The sequence below is a fragment of the Rousettus aegyptiacus genome, unplaced genomic scaffold (genome assembly GCF_014176215.1).
Source record: "Rousettus aegyptiacus isolate mRouAeg1 unplaced genomic scaffold, mRouAeg1.p scaffold_m13_p_3, whole genome shotgun sequence".
Taxonomy (NCBI): Eukaryota; Metazoa; Chordata; class Mammalia; order Chiroptera; family Pteropodidae; genus Rousettus; species Rousettus aegyptiacus.
Window position 1 is genome coordinate 4,821,513 of NW_023416306.1, and position 16,195 is coordinate 4,837,707.

Here is a 16,195-nt window from a genome sequence, read left to right on the forward strand (position 1 = left end):
TTCCCATGTGGCTGGTTGTGGCTGATATTTCGCTCATGTCCTGAATTCCATCTTGAGAAGAAACCAAATGAGCCCTTCTTTGTTAGGGGCGCTGCGGACGTGACCGATGAATTGGGCGTGAACTAGCCCGCGTGACCTCAGCTCCCTTCTACTCAAGTGGTGCAGGGTAATCTGAGTGCCAGGATCGACTGACACACCGAAGTGGCCGTCCTAGGAGTCCCGATTCATAATAAATGGGGAATACGTCAATGTTGGTTATCGAGGCTGCAAACTCCATTTAGACATTTCATGTATAGTTCCCACACTGTAGCTCAGAGAAATGTTAATAACGTTAATTGTTTATAAAAGTTTCAACAATTCAAAAAGTGGTACATAAATAGAACCATGAGGCACATTCCTGCCATCAGACACTCACTCTGTCCATGGACTGAATGTCTTGGGTGTGATTCTGTAGGCAAAAAACATCCAAGACTGTTTTGCTGAACAAAAACTTTTTGGCCAAGAAACCTGAAAGGCTTATTTTTTAATTAATTTTGTCCCTTCGGTAGTTCAACAAGAAAGGGAGGTAAATATCACTCTAGGAAAACATTAGGCAGTCAAGCGCTTCATTTCTGGATAAAAATCTTCAACTGTCTGATGGAAATGGAATGCAGGGTGATGGCTTCTTCCTTATTCACTTTCTGGGTTTCTTTTGGATTATGAAGTCCCAGTAATTGTTGGAGAAAGTGGAATGAACAGCCGCTTAGATGAGAAAAGCCTTGACAGAAGTCGGACGCAGTTGGCTAGGATAAGGAAGACTGTTTCTCGCAACTCCAAGCTGATCTATATATAAATTGTCATTCAATTACATTAAAAAAAGATGGAAAACATTACCTTTTTTTTTTTCTTTTAAAGATGAGGCAACCCTTGGCTGACCTCATAGATTGCAAGGACCTCGTCAGCTTACGATCCTTTATTTTTTGGTTTTGACACCTACAGCACCTGGTCTTCCCAGGTGGTCTCCCATCCAAACACTAACCAGGCCCAACCCTGCTTAGCCACAGAGAAGATCGAAAACTTTAAAAGTTGGTTGCAAAAATGGGCAGAAGAAAGGCTCCATCAGTGTTCAGCTAGGTGCCATCATGTGTGGTAGTCTGTAAAAAGATCTGTTTAGAAATAAGTAATATTCGTCGGTAATAAGCAGCTAATAATTAATATTTGTAAGTAAAAATAAGTAACTCTCGATCACGTGCTTTGGAGTTACTTGGGGGCTGGCTGTTCAATGATTGCAAATTTAGGCCAAGCTGAGGATTATATGTATCTTGATTTTTCAGTGTAGCAGAGACCAGGGTGGTTCGAACAAAATTAAAAGGATTTTAACCTGTTTTATACATTATCTATCTACCTGATAGTCTTTTGAACTGTGGGCCAGTCCTAGGGATAAGACAATCCCATGTTAGATAAAAGTACAGAAAGAAAAGGAGAAAAGAGAAAGACTAACAGGAATACAGGATTTACTGATGTACAAGGAAGTCAGAAAGATAACCCATCCCTGGGATCTTGTCGGTAGCTCCAAGGGGTGCTGTGGGTCAGAACACGTAGGAACCTGGGTTACCTCACATGGAGCAGGCGAGGCTCAGACCTGAGGACTTGTCATATCCCTGTAAAGGCTAAATTTAGACAAGGCTTTATCTTGCTGGCCGGCCCTCTCTCCCAGCCCTGTTGGCCTTCTCATCCTTCATGCCTCCCGGCCTGTACAGCTTTGTCCCAGCCTCATCCTCCAGGAATGCTCTTGCCCCAGGTGGCTTTGTGACCCTTCCCCTCCTCCCGCCAGCCTTTCTCGTGTGTGTATAGTTCCGTCACGTGCTTCGCGCAGTGACACACGTAAGTGAGCGCAGAGTCCAGCCATGATGGAAGAGAACTCTGTTAACGAAGCCAAACTGGGAGTAAGTCATGATGTCAAAGCGCCATTCATTTCTTATTGGTTGTGTATTTTCGAATGGGCTACAGGTGCGCCCAGCCATCCCTCATTTTCCTCCCTGCGGTTACTGGTTTCTTGTGGATTCTTCCAGAGAGCTACCAAGCATTTATAAAGAAATGCCCCCCACCCCCATACAAGTAGTAGCGTTATATTCACACGTTTTGGTACCTTACTTTGATCACTTATAATATCTTGGGGTTTTTTTTCCCCCCTTAGCTTCATCATTCTTAACATAACTATTAATTCTTAATAGTTACATAAAATTCTGTTTTGCAGGCATGTTGAAATTTGTTGTAGTCATTTAGATTGTTTTCAATATATTTGCCGCTTACAAATGTGCAGACAAATAGTCTCACGTATATTATTTTGCGCGTGCGTTAGGATATGTGGAGGCTCCATACCGAGAGCCTGGACAGTGATGGCCAAACCACCCCGCAGAGCAGGTCTCGCAGCCGTGCGGTCACCGGCCGCGTGTCTGAGTTTGTCTTGTGGTCCTGCATTCTCTCCAGCAGTGTGTACAGCCAGATGTTCTGCTGTTTGCCAGTCAGGTGAAAAGTGTAGTTTTAATTTTCATTTGTCCTTTCAAAATTTAAGAACGGTTTACTCTTCTGTAAACTATGTATGTCCTCTACTCGTTTTCTGTCAGGTGGCGATGCAGGATACGAATGTGGTTAAATAAATAAGTATGCCGAACGTCTAAGGCCAAATGACCTTATCCTAGGTATTGGTATAGAAATAACTTAGGAAAGAGGAGTTAGAGTAAACTTAATCTCCAAGAATGTTTTGTTAGACAATGGTCAGATTTAGATAAAATGTTGCTTTTACAAACAATGGTTTGTAACTATCCCATGTAACTGGATATACAATAGCAGCTATATTTCTACAAATTGAGATTATTCTTGGTGTGAAAATGAGAGTGCTGCTATTGGACGTTTTTATTCTTGAGGATGTTCCAACACAATGTATTTTTGTGTACTTTTGGATTCGAAGCTTTGTAAACGCGCAGTAAACTTCTGCACTTCCTAGTTGTAATTGGGTAAAATATGCCCGATTAGTGTATGAAGTGGTACTTTTAACAGTAAAAGTAAAATTGTTTTTCAATGTTATTTAATATCTGTACACGAGAGCCCTGCAACGCCTATTTACGGGTTTTTTATTTGAAAGTGTTTCTGTGAAAACTACAAGTTACCCATTTTTACTATGTCTGTTTTTCAGGTTAATAGATGAAGCATTTATTAAACTTTCTGTGGGAAGTAAACTCCATGAGAACAAGGTTTTTTGTTTGTTCAGTGCTGTCTTACCAGCACCTAGAATACTACCTCGCATATAGTAGCTGCTCAATAAACCAGACAGTCGCCAAACTGGAACCAGCCTTGGTGCTTGTCCTTCGATACCACACCAGTTCAGGCTCTTAATCTAATTTCGGTAACTTCTGAACATAGATTTCGAAGGTGAAGAGAGGAGTCAGTTTTAAAGAAAATGATAGTAAAGATTAAAATTAATTTTTTTTTATTGTCGGGGAAATGGGGGATCAAAGGAGATTGTTTTTTCACAAGTGGCCAACAAGCACAAGAAAAGATGCTGAATATCATTAGTCATTTGGGAAATGCAAGTCAAAACCACGGTAAGGTACTGCTTCGCACCCACTAGGTTGACTATTAAAAAAAAAAAGAGTGGAAAATAAAAAGTGGAACCCTTGTATTTGCTGGTGGCAATGTAAAATGGTACAGCCGTTGCGGAAAACCGTTTGGCGGTTTCTCAAAAAATTAAGCATGGAATTGCCGTGTGATTCAGCAACTCCACTCCCAAGTATGCGCTTGAAAGAACTGAAGGAGGTGTTCAAGTCGGTATTTCTGTAGGAATGTTCACAGCAACACTATTCACAATAGCCCGAAGGTGGAAACAACCCACACCTCCATTGCCAGATGAATGGATGAGCAAAACGTGGTCCGCCCCACACAGTGGAATATTACTCAGCCATGAAAAAGGAGTGACGTACTGACACACGTTGCGACTGGGATGAACCTTAGGCCTAGTGAAGAAAAGCCAGACCCAAAAGGTCCCGTATTATGTGGTTCCGTTTATGTAAAATATCCAGAATGAGCAAAGCCATGGAGACGGACTCCGGTTAGTGTGTTTGCCAGGGTCTGGGGGAAGGTGGGGTAGGGAGGAACTGTTTAGCAGGGGTAAGTTTTTACTTGAGGGTGATGAAAGTATTTTGGAACTAGATAGAAGGGGTGATTGTACAACATCGTGAATGTACTAAATGCCACTGAGTTATTCTCTTTAAAGTGGTCAGTTTGATGTTATGTAAATTTCACCTCAACTTAAAAGAAAAAAGTTAAACAGATTGATGCTGGGGTCCTAGTTATTGCGAGGATGGCCAAGGGCTAATCTGGGAAGCTCCTTGGTCTCTGGAAATTTAAAAGCCATGGTAAACGCTGTATGAAACAATCGATTGTTCACTCCTCAGAAGGGTTTTATACAATGTCTCCCAAGTAATTAAAGGGTGGTTGTGTCATGTTTGAAGTCTCATTCACGGTCGTCTAAATACTCTTATTGCCAAACAGGTGTGCAGGTATCTTAGGCGCTATTTAAAAGTACACCTATGACATCGAACCAGACTCAAAGGATTAATTGGGAATTGTTCTCTTTGTAAATTAATTATCTAGCAAGTCAGTTGGTGCGCTGACTCCTGAAACCAGTATTTAGAGACTTTCGGTCAAGTTGGCTAGTTGTTTTCTCCAAGCATGTGGGAGACAGACAGGAGCTGAAGAAGAAGAGAGTGGAGTTCTCTTCTGTGACTGGTCAAAGGTGACTTTTCTACACCTTTAACTGTAATTATAGCGTGCGCCTGAACATAACTATCTGGTTTGTTTTTAGAGCCACTGTTGTTAGCCCGACTATAAACACTATTCAAGTTAGCACTTCCACAAACATGTATTGTGCAAGGCACTGAGCTGGGTGCCTGGGGGAATGAATATGAAAGACTTGACAGCTGTTCTTAAGTTTAATAGGTGTGAGATTTCTAAAAGTCGCTGCCATAATTTTTCATTACCTAAAAGGCCCGTCTGTTCTGAATGACCAGTTTTATGTTATCGTATATCAGAAGTACTTTGGAAAAAATGGTCAGCAATTTGACACTGTTTTGGAGAAGTCTGTCTTTACACAGAGATGGAAATCTATGTGTATCTGGTTAATAGTGATTTTAATGATCTCGCTAATGGAGGATGTTAAGACTAAGTATGGCTGTGCGTTGACATCCAAGATCCACAGACGCCCACGGCATTTTATATTCTCTGTCACTCCTGCAGTGGGGACGGAGGGCTGAAAGCTTGTGCCACTTGTGAAGATGGCAGCTTTTCAAAGTTCTGGAGTGCCAGCCTCCCCTGAATCTGTTGCAGCATTCAGAGCAGAGGACAAGAAACGTAAGGCTCGCGCTGGACTGTATCTCTGCCGAGCTGGTGAAAGCATGTCGAATTCTCTCTTCCCATGGGTCACTTTTGGTGGCGTTCCTGAATTCTGAGTACCTGTTGGTTTTACGTTAATGCGAGGTGGTTTAAACGTTACGGAACAGTAGTTTAAAAGTCATTCTTATTCCATGGGTCTCAAATAGACAACACTTAGTAAACAAAAAAAGGGAAAAATCAAGGTGTAACACAAGGGAGAGTCAGAGGGAAATTCTAAAAGAACCTGATGGAATGAGGAAGTCAGTGTTGATGGATGTTGCTGATGTGCAAATGAATGAATGTCACGTCGTCCTCTAGGTAAGAGTCACTGGTGTTGCATATGCCAGGGGTTTGACAGCTGACACGAATTTTTCTCTTAGTATTCATTGAGAAATGCGATTAAAACATAGAAGGCAAATCATCAGAACAAGCTATACAGGGGACTTATAGCAGTGGTTCCTTTCCAGTTAGGTAGGCTTTTTTTTTTGTTTTTGTCATTAAGCTCAGGGGGTCCTGTGAAAATAGTCCACGGTGTTTATATTAGATAAAGTCAACATTTCGTGCATTGGACCACTTGACAAACAAACACGACAAAACAAGCTGGGGTGGCATTGTTTATTTCTTTCCAGTTAATTATTGCCAAATTTGAATTTGTGTGGCAGATTTGGACTCCAGATGGAGCAGTCGTGATAATCTGTTTTGGAGCTTTGCTCACTGATTTTTGTAAACATCAGAGCAAATTACAAAATTGAAATTCTGAAATATTTTCTTAAATCGCTCCGTGGATGTATCTTTCATTGGAAATCCCTATTGAATCCACAAAGACTTTTTATGAAACCAATGCAATCTGGTTGTCAGTTTAATCCAAAAAATCATTTTGGCTGGTTTATGTTGGCTTGTGTCTGGGGAAAAAATATAACAATTGGATTGCGGGGTTTTTTGTTTGGTTTTGTTTTGTATTATTTTACTATTTATTTCTAGCTAGTAAAAGATGATTTTTGTGTGAAATTAAGTCTTCACATTTTCAGAGGTGGAATTTTCGGGGCTCATAGAATTTCTAGTACAGTTTAGCTACATTTTATCCTCCCACCTCCCACAATTTTGAGATAAAATTGACATATGACATTGTATAAGTTTAAGGTATACAACGTGTTGATTTGATACACTTATATATGGAAAAATGATCACCGCCCGTAGTGTTAGCTAACCCCTTCATCATGTCATGTAATTACCATTTCCTTTCTGTGTTCAAGAACATTTAAGATCTCTCTTGGCAACTTTCAAGTATATAATCTATTATTAACTACAATCACCATGCTATGCATTGGATTCCTAGGACATCTTCGTCTTCCGACTGGAATTATCTTTGACCACCACCTCCCCACCCCATCCCCCACCCCTTACCTCCAGGCCCCTGGAGACCACCGTTCTACTCTCTGTTTCTCTGAGCTTGGCTTTATTTCAGGTTCCACAGAGAAGTGAGATCACACAGGATTTTCTTCCTCTGTCTGACTCATTTCACGCAGCATAACGCCCTCAAGGTCCATCCATGTTGTCACAAATGGTGGGATTTCCTTCTTCCTCATGGCTCAATAATATTCCGTGTGTGTGTGTGGCACATCTTCTTTATCCATATGTTCTAACTTTTTAGTAAATGCTAAGTAACCGTATGGCTGCGCTGAAAATAATCCAGGTATGCTCTATACGCTATAATCCAGAGATAGTGAAAATGGCGGTGGACCTTAGCAGTTCTTTTCTCTCGTCTTCCTACAATAATTTTTAATTAGCCAGGTATAAGATGTCATTTGAATTTTCTCCCAAATAGAAATATGTTTTCAAGTCTAAGAAATTCCTCACTAACACTGGCTCTTTAGGTATTATTAAAACAGGACTTTGAGCAAGATATTCATGCTGTCCTGGGAATTACAGGGCTGAGGACAAACACGGAGTGTCTGTTCTCAGAGAGCTTCTGATCCAATCACTACACAGAGAAATGTGGGTTTACACTCTGATCAATGCCACGCAAGAAAGACACGTGCGTGGCGTGAGCCCACGTGATGGGCTGCCGGAAAAATGCTGAGAATTCCAGCAGGCGTCCCTGGACGGCTGGATATCGTCTTGCTGGTTTATGCTGTCTTTACAAATGCTGCCTGGAAAAAAAAAAAAATTGCACAGCATGTCTGCAGTTGACCACACATTCAATTATTCATAATTCTTCAAGTCTCCATGTCCTTTTTACTCATTAGTATTTCTTATAAATACTTGAGAGTACCATCCAAGAGAAAGTTTTCTTAATTCGAGGAAATCCGGGCTTTTCTGTGGGGTCAGTGTGCTTTTTTGAATAGTGCTGTAATTGTTTGGTTGTCCATGTTGCTTTTTTAAATAAAGAGAACCAGCCCAGGAGTTTTTTAAAAATCTTTTTTGGAAGGTTAAAGTATCAGTGCAGGCCTGCATACGGATGTCCATAGCAACTTTGTGCGTAATTGCCAAAACTCAGAAACAAGCAAGATGATGCCCTTCGGTAGGCGATTGGATGCCCAAACTGTGGTACTTCCAGACAGTGGAATAGTATTCAGCAATAAAGAGAAATGAGCCGTCAAGTCACAAAAAGACAAGAGGGAACTTTAAATGCATATCATCCGATTCCAACTCTATGACATTCTGGGAAAAGCAAAAGTGCGGACAGTGGTGGTCGGGGCTGAGGAGGGAAGGAGGCGTGGACAGTAGGAGCTCAGAGGATTCTCAGGGCAGTGAAAGGATTCCGTGTGACCCTGTCGTGGGGGAGACGTGACATGATCCATTTGGCAAACCCTAGAGAGTGTACGACACAAAGACAATGCAGAACGAGCCCTGTGGACTTCGGGCAAGTCTTCTGACCTTTCTGTGCCTCGTTTTTACGTATGTCACATAAGGAGATATTAGCAGCATTGGCCGCATAGGATGGTGGTGAGGATTAAAAGAAATATGTAAAGTGCTCAGAGCACAGCCCACCCATCGCTAGCCCTGGGAGCCACTATTGTGATGATCCGTGACCTGAATACTCAAGAGACGGAGGGCTCAGGATAGATGAGGTCTGTTTCAAATGAATCTTACCAAATCTGTATTTGGGGTTAAAAAAGAAAAATGGCGAAGGAGAAAACAATCTCCATTTACATTGATAATAAAATAAGATACGTTGGTGTTAAAACATGAACACCCCCTCGGAAGCTAAGCAGGGTTGGGTCTGATTAGTACTTGTATGGGAGACCACCTTGGAAGAGCAGGTGCTATAGGCGTAAAAAATTAAAGAAAATAAGGCATCGTAAACTGACAAGGCCCTTGTAATCTCTGAGGTCAACCAAGGGTTGCCACGCCTAAAAAAAAAAAAATTAACACCTCTGCCAAAAAAATACTGGGGCAGTTACCTTGACCATGTGGATTATCTTGATTGTCAGCAGCTCTCAATCCAATAATACCCTTGCCTTTGCATAATGCTTTGAAGAACCCCTGAAGTCTGGACACTTCCTGATGGATTAAGGGTTTCCCGTGGCCTGTCCGCAGTCCCTGGAACACTAGGCTTTTTGCCCTGGTGGTAACCACCCGCGGTGAGGCCTTCCTTCCCAGCTCACGCCACGACTCACGGATGTGCAGAACGCGGGAATGGAACCTAGTGTTGAAGACGGTTTTACCTACCTAGTCTTTCAGGGCGCAGATGGTAACCATTCGATCCGTGGGATGCTATTGCTACGATGTGTAATTTGTCAGTAGCTATGACTTAGCTTCTTTGGCGATAGCAGTTTTAAGTACTTTACACTATATTAACTCATTTTATGTCCCGACGGCTCTAGCAGGTTGGGACTATTTTTTTCTCACTGCCTCATTTTTGCGTTCCAGATCTCACGGGAGTCCGTCTCTCACTCATGAAACTCGAACCCAGATCCCAGAGTTACAAGAGCATCTGAGAAATGTCGTTTTTAAAAAGGCTTCCAAGCCTAGGGTGAAAGGGATACTGAGAGCCAGTAAACAATATCAGTACAATTTCACTGTTCTTGGGGTTATTTCAGTGGCTTCCCAAATCACTCAAATTCTTTTCAATAGCCAGCCTGGCCCTGAGTAGTCTGGTCTAGTATGATTTTTCTGACTTCTAATATTCTTCTTCTTTTTCCATAAACTTTTTTTTTATTATGGTCAAATATACATACTATAAAATTGCCCATTTTAACCATTTTTAAGTGCAGAGCTCCGTGGCCTTAAGTGAGGTGCTGTTATGATTTTCACTTACATGCGAAGTAACAGAAGTGACTTTACACTGCTAATGGGGCGAAGCGCCCAGACTCGTGCCTCGTGCTGCAGAATTTACACCCCTCCCCTGCTCCGCAGCAGGACACGGCATGACCAGCAGTGCTGCGTGTTTACCGTTTACACATTCGGCTTTATTTTTATTTATTTTTCATTTTTTAGGCCCGCAGCACCTGGTCCTCTTCCTAGGTGGTCTCCCATCCAAGTCCTAACCAGGCCCGAGCCTGCTTAGCTTCCGAGATCAGACGAGGTCGGGCGTGTTCAGCGTGGCGTGGCCGCAGACCCGGCTTGTTTTGAAAGCGTGGTATTAGTGTGTTGGTTATATCAGCATTCACCCACCAGAAATTTGTAACACAGAAACAGGTGCTCAGAACATTGAAATCAGATGAAGCTGGAAATAATGACGACGCTCAAAAATAGAGCCAAACATGGTTAGGTTTTTTGGGAAATATCCATGTTTATTTTTAAAACTCGAATAGTTTTTTGTTACTAGGAGGACTGACTACCCGTGTATAATTAATGAAAAGAAAACACTTGCGCAGGGATTATAGGTGTCTAAACACTCAGCCAACTCACATTCTTTGGCGACAGCTTAGGGAAGGCAGTCATGTACTAGAATTTTTCTTTTTTTTTTTTTTGCACCCGATCTCAGGGACTTGAGGGTTTCTAATGGTATGAGTGGAGGTTTAAAAAAATGATCATCTTACATATGTAAAATCTTATGTTATTGCATGTTCTTTATAAATAACACTGTTCATAGCTCCAGGAGAGCAAGGTACCTTTCCGTACACAGTGGCCGCCCAGGGCGTTGCAGAGAGCCTGGCACACGCCGCCCTGAAATCCAGGATAATAAACTATGTATACGCACTGAACTCCCATCGTGGGCCAGAAGGGATTCGATAGCAGGAGAATTGGAGTCGCTTCCATTGACTCATTCATTCAGCAACTACTGATCGAAGGGTGTGAAAGGCATCCAGGTGGTATGTGCCATTTTAGTCTTGGCCGATGGTGCAGCATGTAGTGAGTCAGACACAGACGAGGCCAGGCTGAGCCAAAGAGATAACTAGTATTAGGACTAGTAATAAGCATGTCCAGGGCAGCTTTGGTAAAGAGATTAGTGTGAAGGTAGCGGTACTTGGCAGTAGATTTAGAAATTCAGGGGAAAAGACAGTCAAAAACGAATCCTGGGCTTCTGTGTAACGTTACATGTCAGTGGGGACGTTTTTACTTTTAGTAAAAACATTAAACTTGAATGCAATGGCCATATTTATGCAATCGTATGATGAATTACTGCCTGGAAGGAAATGGTAACACAATAAGGTGAAGATGTAAGTTACTTCCGGAATAGATGTTTCCTTAGGTATCTTTAAAATGATAACTCATAAATTAAATTAGTATTGTACTGTATTGATAATCATAAACGATGCTTTCTGAAGAAACTTTGGAGCATGCAGAAATGTAAAATGCAAAATAGTGTAAAAAACCTTCATAGTTCTAGCCCGCTGAGATAACCAGACATTATATATCTGCATGTCAAAATATGTGTGTAAAATTTTAAATCAAACTAGGCAAAATGCTTATACCAAATATGACAGTTAAACCTTAACATACGAGCAGCTTATGCAAAGCAGTAAGAAAAGTACGAAGTCTATAATAGACAAATGAATAAATGTTAAAAAGAGAATAATGGTGAGAGGAAATTCCAAAGGGTACTGAATAAACATGTATAAAAAGGGTAATTTCACAAATAATCAAAGAAATGCATGAGACAGCAGTTTGCTTAACAAATAAGCAAAATTTTCCCCTTCATATTTTCTTCGTTTCTTTCTTCGTTTTTGTTTCTTTGTTTTTTTCCTTCCTTCCTCCTTTCCTTTCCTTTCCTTCTCTCCCCCTTTCCTTTCCTTTCTTTCCCTCCCCTTTCTTTCTCTCCCTTTTTTTTTCTTTACTTTTGTGATAATATTCAACAGGCAAGGCTGGATTTCAGCCATGCCGCCTCAGCACAGCTGCCCTGTTCGACTGGACACGGAGTCTGTTGATAATGGGTCATTAAATATGTTGACTGTCATCCCTCCTAGTAGGTATCAATGGGCTTCAAGATGCCCCTATTGAGAAACCTAGTAGTTTTCATGGGACTGTAAACTAAATTAATCTTTCTGAAATGTCTTTTTACCTTTGCATAGTAAATAGCTAATATGTAAGCTCCATGACGCTAGAGAATCGATGGCCCCTATCGGCTGCTGTGTTCTCAGTCCCTAGCATTGATTTCAGCACATAGTAGGTGCTCACTAAAATATTGTTGGATGAATGAACGGATGCATGTGATTTAGGCTTTGAGCAGAAGCGCAACATATGTTACTTAGCATAATATTTTGTGTTTGCTTAACTTTCGTAAACATTTTATCTGGGGGAAATTATCTATTATATTCCTGTGGTAATATGTGAAAAATACTTTCAGCTGTTAGACAATAATAGTCCTGGAGTTTTTTTTTTTTTAACATTTTTTCCCCCCAAGTGTGAAGCCTTTTTTGCAATCAATACTCAATTCATACTCGTTCCATATTGAGGAACATTTTTTATTTTTAATGGGAACAAAACAAGAAGGACATCAATCAAGGAAAAAGTAATAGTTCAATATTTGTGTCATAGATTTTTATATTGACATCTTTTATTTCATAAAATGTTTTATCTTCATGTTTGACCTCCAGTTGGCAGAGGCTCAAGCACCCTTCCGTTTCTCTTATACTGAAAGCTTTCCCATCAATCCAGATGTAAACTAACAATTAATTAAATATTAATTATTAGATATTACAAAAGCACATTTAAAAATGTCTCTGTATAGACTGATATGTGCAAAAAGCAGCAGTAAAATGAACACTCATGTACCTTCCACCCAGGGAAAGAAACAGAACATTCTTCTCCCGATGGCTCCTTCCTGATCAAGACCCCCCACCACCACCAAACTCCCCCACCCTAATAGAGTATTATCCAGAATTTTGTATAAAAAAATATTCTTTGGTGTTTCTTTGTAGTTTTCCATCACTTAAGAAGGTATCGGTAAATAACCCATTGTTCCGTTTTGTTTTTGGACTATGTAAATGGAATCAGGTGGGCAGTTGGGTCCTTTCCGGTATTTTGCGGCTGTGGACGGTCCTGTGCATGTCCGTGTGCACGTGAGCAGGAGTTTAACTGTCTGTGCCCATGACCTTAAGATGTCTATTGAGTGGGAGAATTGCTGGATTGCTCAGGGGCACAGCCCACCTTTACTGGGCAAAACCAATGCCTGTCCTCATTCATGGTCCCCGGTGTGAATGGTTCCATCTCAACACATACTTGTTACCATTTTTTGTTCTCTGGCCTTAAATTTACCAGGCTGGTGGGTGTGAGATGGTATCTCATTGTAGTTTTACCGTGCACTTCCCCGATTACTAATAAGGCTAAATATAATTTCATGCTTAAAATTCTTATTATTTTTGCCCCTGCTCCTGTTGGGTTTTTCCGCCATCTAAAACAAATTGATTTAGTCCTCATCGCAAGAAAAAAATTTTTCCGTGTGTAACTATGTATGGTGATGGATGTTAATTAGACTTATTGCGATCATTTTGCAATATATACAAATACTGAAGTATGTTGTACACCTAGAACTAATACGATGTTATAATATACCTCTATGAAAAGCTAAGAAAGAGAAAATTGATTTGAAGGAATGCTTTCTCTTTTCGAGATGCTAATCCTTTTTCGATCAATTGTGTTACCGATGCCTTCTCCCAGTTTATCCTTTATCATTTTACTTGCCTTGTGCTATCTTTTCATGAACAGAGTTTTTAGTTTTTATGTAGTCAAGTCTATCGCTTGTTTTTTCTTTACGGTGCGTGCTTTTTTGTGTCTTCGAAAATTCTTTCCTATCTCAGGAGCAGAACGATATTCTGCCGCCATGTTGTCTCCTGACTGACAGTTTTATAGTCTTGCTTTTTCCATTTAGGTCTTTCACCTTCCTGGAATTAGTTGTTGTATAGCGTAAGGAATACAGGGTCGATTTCATTTTATCCCGTGACATACAATTATCCCAGTGCGTCCTGATCGTTCTTCACCCATTGGCCTGTGGTGGCGACGGTCATGATGGTCGTCACCCCGTTAGCACTTACCAAGAGTTTACTAGACGCCGAGCAGTGTTCTAGGCGCAAGATAAGTTATCGAATCCTCACAGTAACCCTACAAATCGATCCTGCTTTTATCCCCATTTTTTACGTAAGAAACAAAAGCACAGAGAGGTTAAGTAACTTGCTCCCTGTGACACAGCTAGTATGTCAAAGAGCCAGTCCACCTAGCTCCAGACCTCACGTCCTGACCGTAAGAGTGGATGTATTTTCTATACGGCTGGCTCATTTCTAGACCGAGAGTCCGTTTTTTTCAGGGCCCTGTTCCTGGCCTTTCTGCTCTTTGCATTTGTCTATTTTTCTGTCCCTGGCTAATGCTACACAACCTCTTAGTTACCTTTATCATGAGTCAGAGTCCAGTGTGGCTAGGACCCCTGCCTTGTTCTTCTTCAAGAGTAGTTTGGCTAGTGATTGCAACTCCATTTAAATCTTTGATTTATGTCTTCCCAAAAACCCGCTGGCATTTTAATTGGAACTGCTTCGACTCCATTGATAATTTGGGGGAGAACTGATACACTGTACTCAACAGTATGTAGCCTTCCAACCCATGAACATGGTTTGTATCTCTCCATTTACTCTGGTTTCCTTCAGTGTTTTTAAATTAAGTTTTACCATCTTTTCCATGATGGTCGTACACATATTTTATTAAATAGAGATGATAGACTTGGGCGAGTTTGTCACCTCGCCCGAGTCTATTTATAATAGGTTTTTAGGAATTTTTTGATTTGGGATTTACAAATTACAGACTGTGGATCTGCATTAAGATGGTCATAAAGGCTCTTTTTCTAGCATTTATCTGAATTTATTCGAATAGCCGATCTTTGTATCTGATTATTCCTTCCCATAAAGGCTAGTCTCTTATTTTAATTCCTCTTCTGAGAATGTCAGTTCCAAGACATCAACTGTTTTTGGAATGTAAAACTGAAAAAAGTTACATTTCGCAACATTAACAGGGCAAATAACAAAACTGTACATTTTTATTTTTATATACATTATGCTATCTGCTCTTCTTTTCTGTGTTGCTTGATTTGTTGAAGAACCTGTATCGGGTAGGGGGAGACTATTTCTGCATTTTAGAGATGAGGAAGCTGAGGCTTAATAGCAAGAGAATCTAGCCCCAGATAACATGACTTATAACTATTAGATTCAGATTTCGAACCCAGGTGTCCAGCCTCCAAGTCCATAGCTTACACTCATTGCACAAACAAAGGAGCCAAAAGGAAGCCTCAGAGAGAAAGAGGGTTTGTTTTAGTTGGGAGACACCGCCAGCTCTGAAATCACCAGTCTTAGGAAATCCTGCGATGGTCTCCGAGGCCCTGACTCATCGGGCCCCTGCCCGTCTCCCCATCTTTTTCTTTCCCTTCACACTCCAGGTTCAAGGGGTTTCTTTCATTTCCTTTCACCTCCTGCATTTTTTCCCATGAGCCCTTGCACGTGCTCTCTTTCTGCCTAGAATGCCCTCCTTGCCCTCCACCTTCTCTCCCTGATTCTCCTGCTGACCGTTAGAGACCCTTCTTGTTTCAGCTTAAACCTCACTCCCTCTGAGAGGCTTTCTCGAGCTCCACATCGAAATCGGGTCCCTTAGGTATACGCTCCCACCACCCCGTTATTTGAACCCCCATTAGAACTCCACTGTTCTCTACTGCAACATCAGAGCCTCGCACAGAGCCTGGCCCACGGGCGGCGCTCAGTAAGAAATGGTTGCATGACTGCGACTTATTGGAGAGAGGTGGGATGTATGCGTTAGACCGAAAGTAACAGAAGCCCCAAAGGGAAGCGTCTTAGATGACGAGGACACAGGTATCTGACATTTCGAGGCGTCCAGAGGCAGAGAGGTTCCAGGATTGCTGTCGAGTTCAGTGATTTCATTCCAGAGCCAGGCGGTTTTCCTTCTTGTGTTTCTGCCATTCTGAGCGTCACGGGCAGCCATGACCATGTTAAGTAACGACGAGGAGGGCGACCGTTTTCAGGAGCCACCCTTAGAGATCCCACGCATCTGGTTAGCCGGGGCGATGCCAAATGCCCATGTCCCACCTGCAGGGAGACGGGAAAAGTGATCTTGTAGTAGTGGCAGGGTGGGTGGAGGCTGTGGCTGGATTCTTAGCCAGGAGGTTCTGTCCCAAGGGATATCTTACAAAACCGGGGATTGGAAGAACAGGCCGGTCTCACAAAGAAAGCTCGCAGGTCCAGCCGTTTCGAATGGCCATTGCAATGTCTTTCATCTCTGCTTTATGCTTCATCTCTGCAGACTGGTGTGTTTTCCCTAACTTGCTATGTGCAGGGACGATTTTCACTTCTTAGCTCCAGCACCTGTTCCCAGAGAGTTTCTTATTGGTCTGGACTCATCTCTCATG

At 41.6% G+C, this 16,195-nt stretch overlaps 1 protein-coding gene and 1 pseudogene across 14 annotated transcripts in view; one reads left to right on the forward strand and one right to left on the reverse strand.

The window, feature by feature from the left end:
- Positions 1-16,195, forward strand: part of FNBP1 (formin binding protein 1) — a 108,716-nt gene that overhangs the window by 13,275 nt on the left and 79,246 nt on the right. The gene's annotated exons all lie outside the window — the stretch shown is intronic.
- LOC118600489 lies at positions 9,849-9,970 on the reverse strand (annotated as a pseudogene).